Source organism: Petaurus breviceps, unplaced genomic scaffold (genome assembly GCF_028583685.1).
Source record: "Petaurus breviceps papuanus isolate PSGF00001 unplaced genomic scaffold, PetGlider_PUasm1.0 98, whole genome shotgun sequence".
Lineage (NCBI taxonomy): Eukaryota > Metazoa > Chordata > Mammalia > Diprotodontia > Petauridae > Petaurus > Petaurus breviceps.
In genome coordinates this window covers 25,437,143-25,442,643 of record NW_027187460.1, presented here as the reverse complement: position 1 = coordinate 25,442,643, position 5,501 = coordinate 25,437,143, and the positions used below count along the sequence as shown (strand labels likewise).

The 5,501-nt window shown below is 40.6% G+C and overlaps 1 long non-coding RNA gene across 1 annotated transcript; it reads left to right on the top strand.

The window, feature by feature from the left end:
- Window positions 1-244: 244 nt before the first annotated feature.
- On the top strand, window positions 245-4,843 carry LOC138156120 (uncharacterized). The gene is made up of 3 exons (XR_011167074.1): window positions 245-341; window positions 1,154-1,299; window positions 3,099-4,843. It is a non-coding gene; the product is annotated as an uncharacterized lncRNA (long non-coding RNA).
- The last annotated feature ends 658 nt before the right edge of the window (window positions 4,844-5,501 follow it).

The window sequence follows — 5,501 nt, the reverse complement described above, 5'->3', positions numbered from 1 at the left end:
GAGCCTCAAACAATCAACCATCAATGAGAGCAGAATGAAATTACAACCTAGCAGCTTGACTTCTCAGCTGGAATCCTGGGTTCAAGAATCAGCATCTTAACTGCCCTGAAGGCTTACAGTTCCTTCAGAGCTCCTGAGGTTTGAAACATGATTCATTTTACAGGAACACAGGAATGAAATGGGAGGAACAATGCCCTCCAGCTGTGGGAGTGGGTGGAGGGAACACCATCTCACTCTCCCAGAAGGTTGTTGATAAGATTAGAAAGAGAAACTGGAATTACAGTCTTAGCACTAAAAAGAGACTTAGAGGTTATCTGGTCCATCCTTCTCCTTTTACTGAGGTAAGGAATGTTTCTTTCTCTCAAAGTCAGTCCTGCTAGCTACATTTAGTCCTCTTGAGTTCTGGGGCTTCCCTGTAGAGTTTGGGGGTGTCCCTTCCTAAATGCTTATTGACTTGAACCCTCACTAGCTGTATCTCCCTCTCTGTTAGCAGCCAATAATTAGCATTCTGCTTCCATTTAATCACTTAACATGAATTAGCTTGTACAAGAGGATATTTACTTTGAAGATATACCAAAAACAAACCCTCTGCTTCTATAGCTATTGCATACTTGAACCTAGGTCTTCAGAGCTAGTATTCTCAACACTGTTATTTCAATCTTTTTGAAGAAAACAATGGCACAAAGAAAAGCAAAATGCTGTACCATAGATTTCAAAGGAAATGTTTTGGGGAAGGCATGATTAGGTAAGCAGTTTGTCCGAGAAAGGGAGCAATCCCCCAAGAGGTAGGGAATATACTCTCCCCTAATCCATCTTGGTCTCTGCAGACAGTGGGTTATAACATTGCTCCCACAAAGCTTCCATCCAAAGGTGGCCTTATTCCCTGATGAGTCCTTGTCTCATCTATCACTGAGTAAAGTACTGAAGGTCACTTCCTTCTTGCTTCTCAGGGCATATGATGAGTTGGCTGAAAAATCAGACAGTTCACTCTCTTGACCTTTCAAAACACCCAAGATTTTAGTCTCCAATTCATTTACCTAAAATAGAAAAGAACAGACACCAAGCCAGAAAGACAGAGACCTGTTTCCATAAGGCCATATGTTGGCACCAGAGGACTCAAGGCCTCTCCTCTTCCATCATTGTTTCTCTACAGGTGCCATGAGCAAAGGAATCAAGGCACAAGTGCCAGGGCACATCGTAAGCACTATGTAAATGTAAGCTATAATTTTTATTATCATGTGCTAATCATGTACAACGTACTGTGTTCATCTCACCTGATCCCCACAACAACCTGGAAATGTAAGTGATTATTATCATCCCCATTTTATAGCTGAGAAAACAGAAGCAGATCGAGATTAAGTGACTTGCCCACAGTCATACAGCTAAAAAGTAACTGAGGGCTGATTTGAATGCAGGTCTTCCTAAATCCAGGCCAAGTTCTCTATACCCTGTGCCCCCTTGCTGTCTCAATGGCAATGATATGCTCAGGATGGGTGCTGGGGGATGGATTGTTAGTCAAGGGAAAATTGAGAAAACCACTAGTTACTTTATTATTTTTGTGTTGTTCATTGATTTCAGTCATGTCTGACTCTCTGTGACCTCATTTGGGGTTTTCTTGGCAGAAATACTACATTGGTTTGCCATTTCCTTCTCCAGCTCATTTTACAGATGAGGAAAGTGAGACAAACAGGGTTAAGTGACTTGCCCAGGGTCACACAGCTATTAAGTTTCTGAGGCCAGATTTGAACTCAGGAAAATGAGTCTTTCTGATGTCAGGGGTGGTGCTTTATCCACTGTGCCACCCAATAGTTATTTTAGTATCTCTGCCCTTCTGATCAATGAGAATTCACACGTTATCATCACTGGCCTCTTCTGTATCATGGCCACTTCAATTTACATTTTTTTTTTTAGTATAAGTGATTACAAAGCTCTCTGCTCAACAGGCACATTAGGATATAAAGAGGTATAAGGGACAGTCCCTACCCTTCAGGAGCTTATAGTAAAGTTAGGAATGCCAGAAATACACACACAGAAAGGTGATAATGGACAATAGTACTTGGGCAATTTTGTATAGGGATAATCAATTAAAAATGATGCCCTCTGGTAATGTTTCATACAGCAAGACAAGATGAACTAGGACTTGAAGGATGAATTGGATGAAAATGAGGGATTTCTAGGGAGACAGAACAACAATAAGCAAAGACACGGAAGCTAGAAGTTGCTAGTTCTATTATGAGACTGGCAGAAGTTCAGGATTTATGTAATCTCATTACATACTGCTTGGTGTTTGCTTTTTGTCTTCCTCAACCTTTCCTTTAAAGAAAATTAATTCATCAACATGACAACTAACCAGGACCCACTATTTAATCTCTGAGCACTGGAATGGGATGTTAGAAATAGTCCTGAATTCTTGCCCCCTGCTGCATCACTAACTAGCTGTGTGAATTTAGGGAAGACCCAGGAAATCATTGATCATTAGACCTAGGAAAGACTGAAGAGATCACTTAGGCCAGCAGATGAGGAAATGGGTTTTCTTTCACCCAGAGACATGAAATTGCTCACCAGAGTTCCTACAGGAAGTTTATGATAAAACTAGAACAGGAATTCAGGACTACGATTCCTCCTATGACACAGAGGCAGTTAGGTGGCCCAGTGGATGGAGTACTGGGCTTGGTGTCAGGAAGGCCTGAGTTCAAATCCAGCCTCTGACATTTACTAGTTGAGTAACTTTGGGCAAGTCACCTAACTTCTGTCTGCCTCAGTTTTCTCAATTGTTAACGAGGATAAGAACAGTACCTATTTTTGCAAGATTGTTGTGAGGATCCAAAGATGTAAAAGTGTTTAATATAGTGCCTGGTAGGTAGAAGGCACTATGTAAATGCTTATTCCCTTTGTCCTGTACTACCTATTCACTTGAATGAGGGAGTAGAGACCATATAAGAGCCCCCTGGCAACAGGGAGTACATCTTTGCATAATTAAGCCCTCTAACTTCCAGGGTTATACTTTGAAAAAGCAAAATCTGTTGATTTTTTTTCATCTACCTATTAACTTCCATAAAAGCAAGTAGAAGCATTAACCCCTTTTTCATTAACCCCAGGTTTTGTCACTGGAGGCAGGAAGAACTCAACAAGGTTGAAACAAGTAGAACTGGCCAGTCCATGGAGCTAGCAGGGATTTGCACCTGCTCAGAGTGGCTATTGCTGAAAACTTAGCAGATGGAAAGCATCAAGTAGGGTCATATAGAGTAGACTAGGGTTTTTTAGAAATAATTCTTTAATCGAAGGTCTGAGCCTTGGTTTCTCCTGCTGTAAATGTATCATTTTTTAAAAATTATGGTTATTCCTATTTTTTTCCATGTGTGAGTGTGTCAGATAATCCCAGCTAAAGAAGGGTTCTGTGATGAGATCTCTCTGGAACACTGCTGGGCTGTCTCAAGGAAAGTGCATCAGAGGGGTCTCAAATGTGTGTCTTATATTTATATAATACATGACTGAACTCTTCAACAGAGGAAGTTTCTAAGCAAACCATGGAATACTTGTTTTTCTTTTCTTCCCATTTATTTAAATTCCCTTTGACAAAATGAGGTATAAGAAGTCATCTCACTCTGCTTCATTGCAGAAATGGGGGACTAAGAATGGAATGCTGCATAAAATGTCAGCTTTTTCGATAGATTGTTTAGTTTGTTTTTCCCTCTTTTTGTTTTTTTGTAATAAATGTGTGTTTATTGTTTATTAAGTAACTAATTTGTACTAAGCACTGTGCTGTGTACTAAGGATACAAAGATAAAGGATGGGATTATGGCATTGGGATATGCAGGTGACAAAAAACAAAGATATTAATAAAAACATTTTTTAAAAGTTGTAATGGTAACGTAATTTGAATTTGAAGACCCCTTTTTTGTATTGGCAAGTAAGCAGGTACTTAGCACTTAGCAACTAATCAAACCTCTGTGAAAGAAACAGAAGGTATGAACCCCTGTTCCTGATGTAACAGGAAGGGGGGTTGGCTGAAACAGGAAGTAGCTAATGTTGTGTGTATATGAGAAAAGCCCCAGAGGGGCACAGTCAGAATTTCTTGGAGTGCCCTAGAGGCAGAAACAGCTGCAGGGAGGAACCCAGGAGCCCAGGAGCCAGGAACCCATGAGCTAAGAGTCCAGGAGCCCAGGAGCCCTCTCCCCCAAGGTAGATAAGGTGATTCTGATTTTTTGAACAAGCTGCAGAAGACTGAAGAAGCATGACTGGGATGCAGGGACTTTGTCTGTTTGTGGTTTGGTTGAACCTTGAATTCCCAAGAGCAGAAATTGTGAAGGATTTGAGATGAACTGGACCCTGTGAATTTCAGTGTGGAGCAGGACTTACCCAGAGAGCTGGACAAGGAACTGGGAGCTGTCTGCCATTGAACCCAGGTGACAGTCTGGTGAATCCAGGTACAATCTGGGACTATGGAAGGTGATCCAGGGAATCTGAGAACCAGCCCCAGGTCAAGATGAAAAGACTGCTCCATGAGTACCCAGTAATGATGAACTTGTAGTTTACTAGTGACCTAGGGGTGGAGGATTTGTGTTCTTTCTAATGATTGTAATTGATTGCTGAATAAGTGACTGATTGAGTTAACTTTAGTGTACCCCATGAGTGGAAGACTTTGACTATTGTACTTTGAGATGATTGTTATTTATTCTAAATATTGTGACCACTTTGGTGAAAACTATGTGGTCATTTTAATGATAAGCTCTTGTGAATACTATATTGTGATTTTCTGTGATAAGTTGTAATATTGTGAATGCTGTACCTTGATTTTCTGTGAATGTTTTTTTCTTTGATTTGTTATGGAATAGAGTGTTCACTATACTGTGTAATCAGGATCTTAAAAGCTGTTCACAGTAACATTCTTCTGGAAAGCTGCTCATGCATGGCATTACAAAAGTAAAATCATTTTGAGAGAGAAATGATGCAAAAGACAAAAGAGAAAAAGAAGCAAATCAATTTGGATTGCCATGTAACCCAAGGAAAGGGGAAACATCCCATGGTCGATCTATATCTTCAGTGTATTCTCCATAGACTTGGTATCAGAAAAGAAGGCTGGTTCAGAACAAGTTTCTATCAGGTACCACCTTGATCCATCTATAGGCCACTTGAGCAAACTAAGGCAAGAGTTATTGTACTGCTGAATAAGAACTGGAATTCTCTCTACTGGCTTCTCAGGCTATTCCAAAGGATTTCAGAAATGGTTGGGCAACTCTCCTCATCTAGGATTCTCTCCATTCTCTTGTTTTAGTCATATTCTTCTTCCTGGTCCCTGCTCCCATAATCTCTGGTCAAGTGGACAATAGAGTCTACTTGAGGAAGGATGGCAGTGAGTGACCAGGGAAGGAACTGTTTCCAGCTTTTCTCCATGGAGTAGGAGGAAGCTTTCTACTTTGAAGAGTCTACTCATGTTTCCTTTCTAGATGTGTGTGTGTGTGTGTGTGTGTACATGATGGGTCTGTTCTCTGTATGTGTGT